General features: G+C 37.0%; 3 pseudogenes across 3 annotated transcripts; 2 read left to right on the forward strand and 1 right to left on the reverse strand.

Moving 5' to 3' along the window:
* Positions 1 to 801: 801 nt before the first annotated feature.
* On the forward strand, positions 802 to 3,135 carry AT4G03870 (annotated as a pseudogene; the record flags this gene model as incomplete). Its single annotated transcript has 1 exon — positions 802 to 3,135.
* A 3,993-nt stretch (positions 3,136 to 7,128) lies between these two features.
* AT4G03873 lies at positions 7,129 to 8,154 on the forward strand (annotated as a pseudogene; the record flags this gene model as incomplete). The annotated part of the gene is made up of 1 exon: positions 7,129 to 8,154.
* Positions 8,155 to 11,587: 3,433 nt separating this feature from the next.
* AT4G03876 lies at positions 11,588 to 12,763 on the reverse strand (annotated as a pseudogene; the record flags this gene model as incomplete). The annotated part of the gene is made up of 1 exon: positions 11,588 to 12,763.
* Between the last annotated feature and the right edge of the window lie 34 nt (positions 12,764 to 12,797).

Genomic DNA, 12,797 nt, shown 5'->3' on the forward strand with positions numbered 1-12,797 from the left:
AGTATGCTAGGTGGTTGAGTTTGATTGATAGATCCCTTCTGGATTAATTGTTCTTAATGCCTATTGCTTTATGATCAACTAGAATTGGAGCCCAAACATTTTCGCGCCCAAAAGGTGTTCGATGAAATGTCTGAACCACTAATTCCAGAGATTTGTGGCCCTGTACCTAGGTATTGGTTGCAGGGAGCATTTTGGCTTTAACTTGTTGATTCGTAATAACTTTTAGGTTAGCTCTCGTCAATGGTTATTGAGTCTGGGACTAGTTTAACTTGAGGGTCTCTCTTGCGGTGGCACTTAGATTTGGTTTTCGAACTTGTTGTCTAGGGATAATTTATTGAGCATGTCAATCACCTGTAAACTGAGGAAACAAAACTACTCAATTACCCCATCCTCGGAAATTTCTCAGCCAATTGATTTCTTTGGTTACTCTGTTGTTGTTTACTGTTACTCGACCTGATACTCGACCACCCAGTTGTCTGGCAACAGACTGTGCAGTCGAGTATCCCTCTTATATTTTTTGTCTGTTACTCGACCTGTCACTCGACAACACCCAGTGCTCTACAACGAGCTGTGTTGGTCGAGTGCTTTTACTATTCTGCTTGAATTTCTGTTTTCTGCATGTTCACTTAGGACTGCTAGAGCACACAAAAAACTGTTATTGCTTGGCTTGACTTAGTGACTTCTGATCACATCTTGATTGTTAGTATCACACCTATTTGGATTGACAACCTTCAGTACTACAACGACATGATAATGCATTAGGATAATTGATCTTAAAAACCTATTATCAAGTACGCCGATATGAAGGGAGCTTCGATAGAGGAGGGGGATGCTAATCAAAATATGGATGAAGTTGAGGATGTAAATGCAGAGGAGGATACAAATGAAAAGAAGGATGAAGACGAGATGTCCAGATTTGATTGTTTCGATGACACTGATGGAGCGAGTGACGGGGATGAAGAGTCTAGTGTGTGCACAACGTATTTGAAGATCAAAACCAGTGTGGATTTGATAATGGAAATGGTGACAATTTGTTTGAACTATGGGAAAGTTCATCAGGATGACAACAAGTTTATAGTAGAAAAAATGAGTTTGTGAACCTTGATTTTGGTTCTGTAGTAGATTTAGAAGTTGGTCAAAATATTTGATTCAAAAGATGATTTCAGAAGTTTGACTTCAATGTTGGTCGATCAACCCTGGAGTTGTATACTATCAAATGATGGGTGCCCGGTTGTAAATGGAGAGTTCGAGCGACACCCACAGGGGTTGGTTCATGTTTTGAAATTCGGGTCTATATATCAGACCATACATGCTCTGTGACAGCGCGTTCTAATCGAGCGCGTCAAGCTACTCATGCTATATTAGGACAGATTTACAAGGAATCTGTTGGTGGTGTTCGAGCTGGTGTTCAACCTGTTCATGTTGCAGATGCTCTAAACCTATGTTATGGCATTAAAGTAAAGCTAAATAGGTATATAGTATTACATACTAGCACTTATATAGATTTCTCTTATGTCTCATGCCTTATTATTTATATATATATAGGTTAATTATTGGATGTCACATCGTACACTTAAGTTTGCGAGGCATTTAGTTAGGGGAAGAGATGAATCTGAATATGACCAACTACCATCTTACTTATATATGATAAGAAAAGCATTGCATTTAAGTAGGCTTGAAGTAGATGTGTTAGATAGATTCAAGTATGTTTTCATTGCATTTGGTGCAAGCATTGATGGATTCCCATTTATTAGAAAAGTAATTGTGGTGGACGAGATATTTTTGAAAGGGAAATACTTGGGTACGCTATTATTAGCAACAACCCAAGATGAAAATTTCAATATATTTCCTTTAGCTTTTGCTATTGTTGACACTAAGAACGATGCGTCGTGTGAGTGGTGATATAGCTCAAATTGTCTTAAGCTTACTCCCTCAAATAGGAGATCGTCGTTAGCACTTAAGGGTCAAATTCCACTGAGCTCTCGATGTTCACACAATAAACTTGTGATGATTTTAATTAAGCTAGACAAAGTATATTAATGTAAAGACAATAAAGCAAGTAAATGAGTTGTAGATTCAAGTGATTAAAGAGTCGGGTCTAAGGAATTATCTAGGGAGATAGATAAATTGTAGATCTAGCTAATATTAGGATTGTTATCGCAACGTTCTCGAACTCAAACTATGATTTTAGAGTAACCGTTGGTGTTCCATGAAACTCTCTATACTTAGAGCTAACATAACCGGAGAAGCCGAGAAATGCTATACTAAAGCATGCATTATTATCAAGTTTGATAAGTTCACCTAGTATCTAAACCAGAGCCCTTCTATGAGCCTACATGTTCTTTCTTAAATGCCTAGGCTCGTCTATGATAGTTCATATAATAAGTACCTATGGTGGTATACCTATTATCTAATATAAAGTAGTAGGTGATCAATCTAAAACTAGCAATAAGAATAATCAAGATGAAGAATTCTAAAAATAATCCTTAGGGTTTTCGATCTACTAATCCAACTAAATCCCTTTTGGGACTCCTTAAACCCAACAAGGTGATTACTCAGACATGATAACTAGTCCTGGGAGTTCGGCCTAAACCGATCAAACCGAACCGAGTAACCCCAAATTTTTGGTTATCGGCACAAATCGAAGAAAGAAGACAAAACCGAACAGAAAAATTAATTTTGGCAATCAGATGTCGGCTCGGGTCAGTTCGGTACTCGAACCGATCGGGTTAATTCGGTTTAGTAGCTTATTAAGCAGACCTATATAAATTCTAACCAACCCTAATTTTTATATCTCTTTCTCTTCGCCTCCGCCTCCGCCTCATGCAATTTACAGACAAAAAAAGCTTTCATCGTTCTTCTCATCAATTCACCTTCATCTCATCTCTGATCTAGACATCTAGACATCATCTCATCTCTTCTCTTTCCTCATTTCATAGTGATCGACACTTCTACTTCTTCTTACCCTTGCCATCTCAGAAATTCAAGCCACAATCAAGGAAATGATGCATAGTCATGATGATCTCCATGTCCATGGCATCAATCCTTCAAGCCGCCACATGTTCTATCCTTGCCGTAGAAGGTCGGACGTGGGATCAAACGTCGAACATCACTGCCGCCGTCACGTCCTCATGAGCAGTTTTAGTTGAAAACCCTAAATTTAAATGGGCTATGTTACTTTGTTTTTAAGGTGGGCTAGGGTTTTTATTTAGTTTGGCCCATCAATGTTTTTGGTTATAATTGTAATTTTGAGCCCATTATCTAATATTTTGGTTAATTCGGTTCGAATTGACCGAATTAGAAACAACATTTGTTCAATTCAAAAGTGATTTTAATCCCTATAACCAAACCGAAAAATCTGAGATCCGAACCAACCCGAACCAAATTTTACTTCGGTTCAATAAAGAAGAATTTTAGAAATCCAAAAAACCGGAAAACCGATTAAACTGAACTGATTAAACCGACATAACCGAACTCGCAGGACTAATGATAACAGAAACACATATCATAATCTGAATAAGAAATCAATAATAGCAAGTACTACGTCGTTTTGAGTATTAGGGTTTCAGAAATATTTCGCTATAAGTAGCATGTACTTTACATTTTTGTTAATCTAAGTTTTATTCTTCAGACACTGTGTTCTTGACATTTTGTAATCCGGATTTCTCTTAATCTATTCAGTATTCAGCATTTGCTTTTGATTTTGTTTACTGTTGTTCATCCTGTTATCATCTTGCTATTACTCTGTTGCTATGATGTTTTCATTCATGTCATCGTTTATGTTTTCTGCAATGTTGTCTCAGTAGTGACTAGGTTTTTAAGGATGGGTTAGAGTAGTTTAGAATTCTAGGTCTATTAGGTGGTTGAGTTTGATTTCTAGATCCCTTCTGGATTAGTTTTTCTTAATGCCTATTGCTTTCTGATCAACTGGAATTTGAGCCCAGACATTTCCGCACCCAAAAGGTGTTCGATGAAATGCCTGAACCACTAATTCTAGAGATCCGTGGCTCTGTACCAAGGTACTGGTCACAGGGAGCGTTTTGGCTTTGACTTGTTGATTCGTAATGCCTGTTAGGTTAGCTCTCGCCAATGGTGATTGAGTTTGGGAGTAGTTTAACTTGAGGGTCTCTGTTGCGGTGGCACTAGATTTGGTTATTGAACATGTTGTCTACGGATAGTTTATTGAGCATGTTAATCACCTGTAGACTGAGGAAACTAACTACTCAATTACCCCATCCTCGGGAATTTCTCATCCAATTGATTTCTTTGTCTACACTGCTATCGTTTACTTGCTCTTGCTGCTCGTTGTTCGATTTTTGCATTTTTCGCCTATATCACTCTAATACTCGACTACCCAATTGTCTGGCAACAGACTGTGCAGTCGAGTATTCCTAGTACATTTTCTGTCTGTTACTCGACTTGTCACTCGCCAACACTAGTGCTTGGCAACAAGCTGTGTTGGTCGAGTGTTTTAATTGTTTCTTCTTGAATTTCTGCTTCCTACATGTTCACTTAGGCCTGCTAGAAACCCCAAAACCTGTTATTGCTTGGCTTGACTCTGTGAACTCTGATTGCATTTTGATTGTTAGCATCACACCCATCTGGATTGGCAACCTTCAGTACTACAACGACATGATAGTGCTTTAGGTTAATTGATCTTAAAAATCTACTATCATCAAACGTCAACACTGGCATGTCTGTGTGGTGTTGGTGTCGATCGACATGAGGTGGGTGTTGTTCGACACCATCGGGAAGAAGTTCCTCCTCCTTTGGGAAATTATCGATTCCACTCGACAAAGGCAAAACAGAGTAGTCAAGATCAATTGGTGTCGATCGACACCCTTATGTATCGATCGACACTAAGGTTTTTTCTGCAACTAGACGAGATGAAGTCTTTTCTGAAAGTTCTCGCTGAAGGATCGTCTTGGGTTGCTTCCATTGTGTAATGTGACTGCATTGACAGATGATGTTGTAGAAGAAGACACAGATATATGAGATCTCAGATTGTTGATCTTCCCATTAAGATATGTGTAAAGAGAATCAAACTTGCCATTAAACTCAACCACGAGCTTTGTGTGTCCCTCAAAAATCTGCGCAATCATGGATTCCATTCGGCTGTCTAAGGTGGGTGGAGGGGCTTGGATAGGAGCAGAAATTGATGATTACAACATTGGTGATGAGGAGTAATGCTTCACTAGTAGTTCTTGTCATGAAGTTACAGTAGCTTGCTGCATCGAGTTGATTCCGGTATGGCTTAGCTATCCCTTTGTAGAATATATTGATGAGTTGGCTCTCTTGGAAACCATGTTGGGGGCATTGTCACTGATAAGATCTGTAGCGGAGCCATGCTGCTCTAAGGGACTCGGTTGGAGCTTGAGTGAACGAAGAGATTTGTAAACGAAGTGCCTCTGTCACGGATTCATCGAAGAAGTGATTCATGAAGGCGTTCTTTGTATCAGTCCAATTTGTTAGTGAGCCTGGTTCTAGTTGACGCAACCATGATGTTCCTCTGCCCGCGAGAGAGTGGGAGAAGAGTTTGCAAAGAAGGTAATCAGCTGGTACACCTTCTGCTTTGATAAAGGACATTATGTCTTCTAAGACTTCCAAATGTTCTAATGATGATTCATCGGGAGCTCCTTTAAACTTTCCTCTTGACACAAGATCATAATAGGCAGGGTATATATCAAAGTCTTCTCTTTCAAATGGTGGTAGCTTGATTCTGATCGGTTGGTGTAGAAAAGATCAGTTCTGCTAAGGTCACCTATTGTACCCTGTCAGTTCTACAGAGGGTGTCAATCGACACCCAGATGGTGTCGGTCGACACTATCATTGAATTCTAACATAGAAACGTGTAACAAAATCTGAAGGTACCTGAAACATAAGAAAAAAAAAAGAAAAAAAAAACTGAATTAGTAATGAAAGAAAAGAAAAGTCTAGACTTAAATCGACACCTACTCTAATGGTGAAGCAAAGAGAACTTCGACAATGGCACCAAATTTGATATAGCTCAAATTGCCTTAAGCTTACTCCCTCAAATAAGAGATCGTCATTAGCACTTAAGGGTCAAATTCCACTGAGCTCTTGATGTTCAAACAATAAAGTTATGATGATTTTAATTAAGCTAGACAAAGTATATTAATGTAAAGACAATAAAGCAAGTAAATGAGTTGTAGATTCAAGTGATTAAAGCGTCAGGTTTAAGGAATTATCTCGAGAGATTGATAAATTGTAGATTTAGCTAATATTAGGATTGTCATCGCACTGTTCTCGAACTCAAACTATGATTTTAGAGTAACCGGTGGTGTTCCGTAAAACTCTCTATACTTAAAGCTAAGATAACCGGAGAAGCCGAGAGATCCTATACTAAAGCATGCATTATTATCAAGTTTGATTATTTCACCTAGTATCTAAACTAACAAGTACCTATGGTGGGTAACCTATTATCTAATATCAAGTTGTAGGTGATCAATCAAGATGAAGAATTCTAAGAATAATCTTAAGGGGTTTTCGATCTACTAATCCATCTAAATCCCTATTGAGACTCCTTAAACCCAACAAGGTGATTACTTAGACATGATAACAGAAACACAAATCATAATCTCAATAAGAAATCAATAATAGCAAGAGAAAGTGTAAAGAAGATCTCTCCAAAGGAGTCTCCACAGGTTTTGCTCCCAAAAATACAAAAGAGATAAGGAGAATAGCCTCTCCAAGCTTAGTGTCTAAAAATTGACCTAAAAACTATATATATATATATATATACATATATATATATATGTCTGAAAAACGTGTTGGGCCTTCATTAAACATAGGAGAAAGTTCTGGGACGGATTTGAAAATCTTCTAAACTTCAATAAGTTACGTCTTCCAATTGCCGTCAGGTATTGGTGTCGCTCGACACCAGGGGTGGTGTCGTTCGACACCTACGCGCTTTTTAGTTTCCGGATTTCTTCACCAGCATGAATTCTATGTTTTCCTCCAGAATGCTCCATTATCTCCAAATGAATCCCAAACATGTAAAGACCTGAACAGGACTAGAAAAGACTCTAAAAAAGAAATAGACTTAAAACATATACTTAAATCATAGCTAAAAGCAATAAAAATAAGGTTATATCAATGTGTTTTTAGACAACTAAGCGGTGTGATTCCGGATGATGATGGGCTAGCGATAATATCTTATAGGCATAATCTAAAGGGAAAGCTATAGGAAGTGTGTATCCTCTATCTAGCCGTGGTAGTTGCACATACCATTTACATAAGAATATTTTGCTTAGATTCAAGGGGAGTGAATCATTTGGGTTAGTGAAGAAGGCAGCTACAGCTTTTCGGCTGTCAGACTTTAATGTTTTGTTTCAGCAGATCCATGAACTAAATCTAGAGCTACATAGCTATTTGGAAAGAGCTGATTTAAGTATGTTGAATAGGGTACACTTTTCGGGGGATAGATACAACTTCACAACGAGCAACAATGTTGAGACAATAAATAAAGTTCTTAGGCCCTACAGAAACTATCATATTGTTGCATTGCTTGATAAAGTGAGGATGATGCTAACCCGTTGATTTGCCGCTAGGCGTAAACAAGCCTGTGGAATGACAACAACTCTGACTACTAGTGTTAAAAAACTATTACAGGTTCAAATTCTATTTAAACTCTCCATAATAGATAATCTTTCTACTTATGTTATTGAATGACTCTCCTTTATATGTGGTCAGAGCCGCGTGTTAAGAGCTAGTATTCTAAAAGTACAAGAGATAGATCCTCATCAATACGAAGTGAGAAGCTCTTCAACAATAAATGTTGTCAATCTATCCCAAAATAAATGTACGTGTCGTATGTTTGACCTTGAGAAGTTACCTTGCATTCATGCTCTCGCTTCTGTAGAAATGGCCAAAGTATCAAGGATCACAAAATGCCACCCCTACTACCGTAAAGACTACCTTTGCAACAGATATGACAAGTCGGTAATGTCACAAGAATCATGCACTTTGCCCGACATCGTTTTGCAGAAAATATGTCACTCGCCTGACGTGAGGCCCCAACCTGGTAGGCCTAAAACAACAAGAGTGAAATCTGCATTAGAGGTTGCATTAGATAGAAAAGGACCAAAAAAATTGCATGCGTGTTCCCAATATGGTAATGGTGGCCAAAATCGAACAACATGCAAAAACTAATCTACTGTGTTAGAGGTTGCAATAGATATTAATTCTGTATTTTATTTGGAATTTTAAAACCAGCTGAATGATATTCGCATATTTAGTTGACTTTAATTCTGTAAGACTTTATAATATCATACATTTCCAAGTATTTGAAGTTTAAGACTACATATAATGGAGCCTGTGGCCCATTTAACTTATATTACACTATAAATCAATCTTACTACGGTCCATTTAACTTAAATTACACTCTAAATCAAGCATACTACTACGGCTGATTACTCTTATAGTACAATAAAAATAGCCTTCTGAGACTTATCATTCTTACAACTCTTACTACTATCAATACAACATACAAAATCTAGTAGCAAATGAGTAAGCAAAACAATGTTTGCATATAGATCCGGCGGGAGGATGTTGTTGGTAGCATGGAGGCCAGATATCGAATTTACATGAAGTAGCAAGAAAACGATACCCTAGAATTTCCATTGAGCTTACTTGTTTTGCTACCACATTCCCGACCATCACCGCTGTTTCTAGATCGGGGACCAAGCTTAAAAAACGTTCTGTGATATCCATTCCTTTTCTGAAACATCCACAGCATATGAGGAGTATTCCATACGCAAAATGGGCAAACAATGAATGTTCCACACATAAACTTAGCATATGAAAAGCTTCTTCTGAGGATGGATCATCTTGAGTCAATATCCGCAACGATTCTACGTACCTTGCTATCATATTTCCCTCTTTGACGCACTTTAATAAGAACACTCTATAACTCGACTCTACGTTGGCAAGTGTACCATTGAAAATAAACTCATCCATATCTACATTCGCTAGTACCTCACCGGTGAAATCAAGCTTCTTATAGGCTAGACCATCTACTATGAGTGGACCAAGAAATCTGAAACCTTGCTCGCCAAGTCGTCAGAATATGTCTGTCACAATTGGGATAGGGAGGTAAGACATTTTGTGAAATGTTACAGTTTCATTTTCACACATAACTCTTGTGTACTCCTTACTTATACACGTATAGCAGTAATTGTTTTTTTGTAAAAATTATTGGAATGGGTTAGAAATGACTAGAGCAACTGAGCATTTACCTTACATAGGTAAGTAATTACTTCTTTGTAAGTTTATCATTACTCCTTGGTAAATGTATCTTCACTTGTTTGTAATAAATTATACTTATCGGTAAGTGTATCTACATCATTATTCTACTTATTAGTATTTTTAATAGGAAGTACATAAACAGTTTCGCTTCTGTTATCAATCATGGCAAACTGTTATAAGTCATTCAATATTTCGTAAATTATAACCAAGAGAAAGAAACTTCAGGGAAAACAACACAAACTATTCAACGAAATCATATAAAACGAGTTCCGCAAACAAAACTAGTAAACTAAACAGAAGTAGAAATATGATCCGCAAACAAGTTCCACCAAAAACATATCAAATGAAATCAATAAAGACACCACAGATATGAAAACTAATGATATTATATCACCATCTTTATATCTACTTCTCTTCGTCTGGAACAACTTCAGCATTAGTGCCGATGGTTTTGGGTGACTCGGATTCCAAGGTGCAGCTACACCATCATGGTTCTCACAATATGCCCTAAGTGAGTCAGACATGCACCCAAATTTGTCGAATTCAAACCTAACCCAATCCTTCGAGTGAGCTAACAACCGCCTCATGCCTCTCTCCATGTCTTGCAGCTGAATCAGTAGCTCTTGATGATGTTTTTATACGCTGCATGTTGATTCAAAACCTAAATACATATATCAAATAGTCCGAATTAGGGCTTTTAACTGAAATTAGGTATAGACAGCCAAAACACGGCCTAAGAAGCTCTAAATACCTAAACCCTAAATACTTAGCGAACTGATTCCAAATCTCATCACGTATACAGAATTGTATGATTATTGTGTTTTTAATAAAACCCTTAAGTTTTGGGTGAGTAAACACGGCCTAGAAGCTCTAAATCCATATAGCAAATACGCCGAACGTTGATTCAAAACCTAAATACATATAGAAACTTAAGTAGATGATAAAAGTCAAAACTAACCAGATCATGCCAATGAAGTAGCTGCTCGCAATCCTGTTGGGAGGCACTGGACATAAAATCCTCCGGGAATAGAACAGATCCAGGAACGAAATCTCGGCCTTCAGGCTGAAAGGATGGTCCATCCCCATCAACTGTTAACCTGTTCCACACATAGGTCGGTTCAACAGCACCTTGAGGAATTTGACGACAGAATCGGAATCCCACATCTCTATTAGACCTACTTAGATAGTGCCGACTCCACGAAGTTATTGGAGAAGGAGGCATGGGTGATGGAGGGGTTTGGTTACCAGGGACTGACGAAGAAGGGGGAAAAGTTGAACGATCCATTGATACAAACGACTTTTGGTTTCCTGAAGTCTGAAAGAGAATAACATATGCGAATGCAGTAAATAAGAAGTGACGATAGTGTTCGCCTAGAATTAGAGTTTCTTGAAGTAAACAAAATTAATGTCAACAGATATGGGCCAATCAATCATATAACACAACTGGGCCTCAATTATTTTAAAGTCCCAACACTAATGATTAAACACGTATAGCAGTAATTATTTGGTTTGTAAAAGTATTTGTTGCGGGTGAGAAATGATGTGATCAGAAGTGCATTTACGTTAAGTAGGAAGATAAGTAATTACTTCTTCTACTGTTTATCACTACACCTTCGTAGGTGTAACAATAAATTTGATAATGTGGCTTAAATGTAAATAGATGAACGATTATGTTTAAAAACAAACACAAGACATTAGAGCAACTCCAATGTTGGTTCTTAGAAATTCTTAGCTAATTCTTAGCAATAAAACTGATTAAATCTAATGCAAACAACAAATCTAAATTAAGATTTATATCTTATTTAAGGTGTTTGCTGTAAGAAATGAATCAAGGTATTGACCTAAATGGTTCTTTGTGGAAGCTTCTCCCTTTGTGACGTTAAAATGCAAACATTTGCTTGGTTGTATTGTATTTTATTGAATGATTGCTTGTATAATAAGACATGTTTTGGAATAATTTGAATTTTTGTTTGTTAAGAACTCAATAGTTGTTAACCATTGGATTAGAAATTAGTTCAGTTTTTTTCTAAATTTTTTAAACTTAGTGAAAGCAACATTTTAATTTAAAATAAGGTTAACATTAAAAATTCAGAATCAATTGGTTCTAAACCATTGGGGTTGCTCTTAGGATCAATTTTAAACAAAGCAATTACATAAAATAGCAATATGTATTCAACAACATAACCAAGAGTTTTAACAATAAAAATCGAATACATAAGCATAGAGTTCTGAGAGCGATCGAGTTTAGCAAAATATTCAAATAATATCAAACAAACAAATGACTAAATCCTCTTCACAGCCTACTTTCACCACGTCAGTTCTCGATCATCACTTCCATCTTCAAGGGCTCCTCATCTTCATAATCTTCACGGAAACAACGGCTGATTCAAAACAATAAGTGAACAATGTTATAGTATTATGAAGGGTCATAGCTAAATATAGCAAAGAAAAATTATAAACTAAGTACATACAGGAAATTGTCACTATTATAATCTGGAAATGTGGGGTCGAAGTAAATCCTTGAAGGCTCATTCTCACTGAATAAGGCATTCCTCCCTAACACTATATGGAAGTTAGGGTTAGAGAAAAAATTTCAAAATTTCAACCACTCGTTAAAATTATTTTTGTAAACGCTAGAACTAGAGTTTGACAGACCTTCATATTCCGCAATCCTCTAGAACCGGATGATAACCACAAGTGGTTTGTAGTTGTAAGCTGGGGCAATTATACGTCGATAAAACATTGAGGTAAATACCTCACACATCCTCCCCACAGCCACACAGGTTATGATCATATCCCTAAAACATTATAAGAATCCAAACCAACACATATTTAATAACTCCATCATATATAATCACTAATTTTAAAAGCGAGAAAATATGAAATATGACTTGTCTACAGTTACAGATTATCTTTGATGTTGAAAGTGACATATCTGACGTGGTAATTAGACTCTCCTTGACGACAGACATATGGAAACCGCTTGACTTTTGAGACACTTGTTATGACACCCATTGCATCTTCAAAGAAGGTATAGAAGAATATTAAAGTAAGTATGATAAATATAGAAACAAAAGGAAAATATTAAAAGTTATTCTAATTACCTGTTGTGAACTGTTAGTCATGTTCACCGGCATCTTGTAATTCATCAGGGTATATGCAGTCAAAGAAGGAGCGAGTAGATATAGGACTTACATGGCACATTTTGGTAGGCCACATACTCGATCTGAAAGCGATAGTACACGTACTTGATAGGCCAGTGGATCTCTTCACGTGGAAGTCAGCAATGTAGTACCAATCCCCTTCCATTATACCTACCTTAAAGTTGTACTTATAGTTCCCAACAGGGACGATAGCATCGATTTTCGTACCCTAGTGCAAATATAAAGACTGAATCATCATCATATTCTAAGAACCAACAAGTGACAAATTTAAGAATCAAAATGCAATAAAAGGTAAACTCACCAAGATGACGCAAATAACAGGTGGATAAAAGTGCAATCAGGGGTGAATACAAATAAATCTAAGAA

The sequence above is a fragment of the Arabidopsis thaliana genome, chromosome 4, assembly GCF_000001735.4.
Source record: "Arabidopsis thaliana chromosome 4, partial sequence".
Lineage (NCBI taxonomy): Eukaryota > Viridiplantae > Streptophyta > Magnoliopsida > Brassicales > Brassicaceae > Arabidopsis > Arabidopsis thaliana.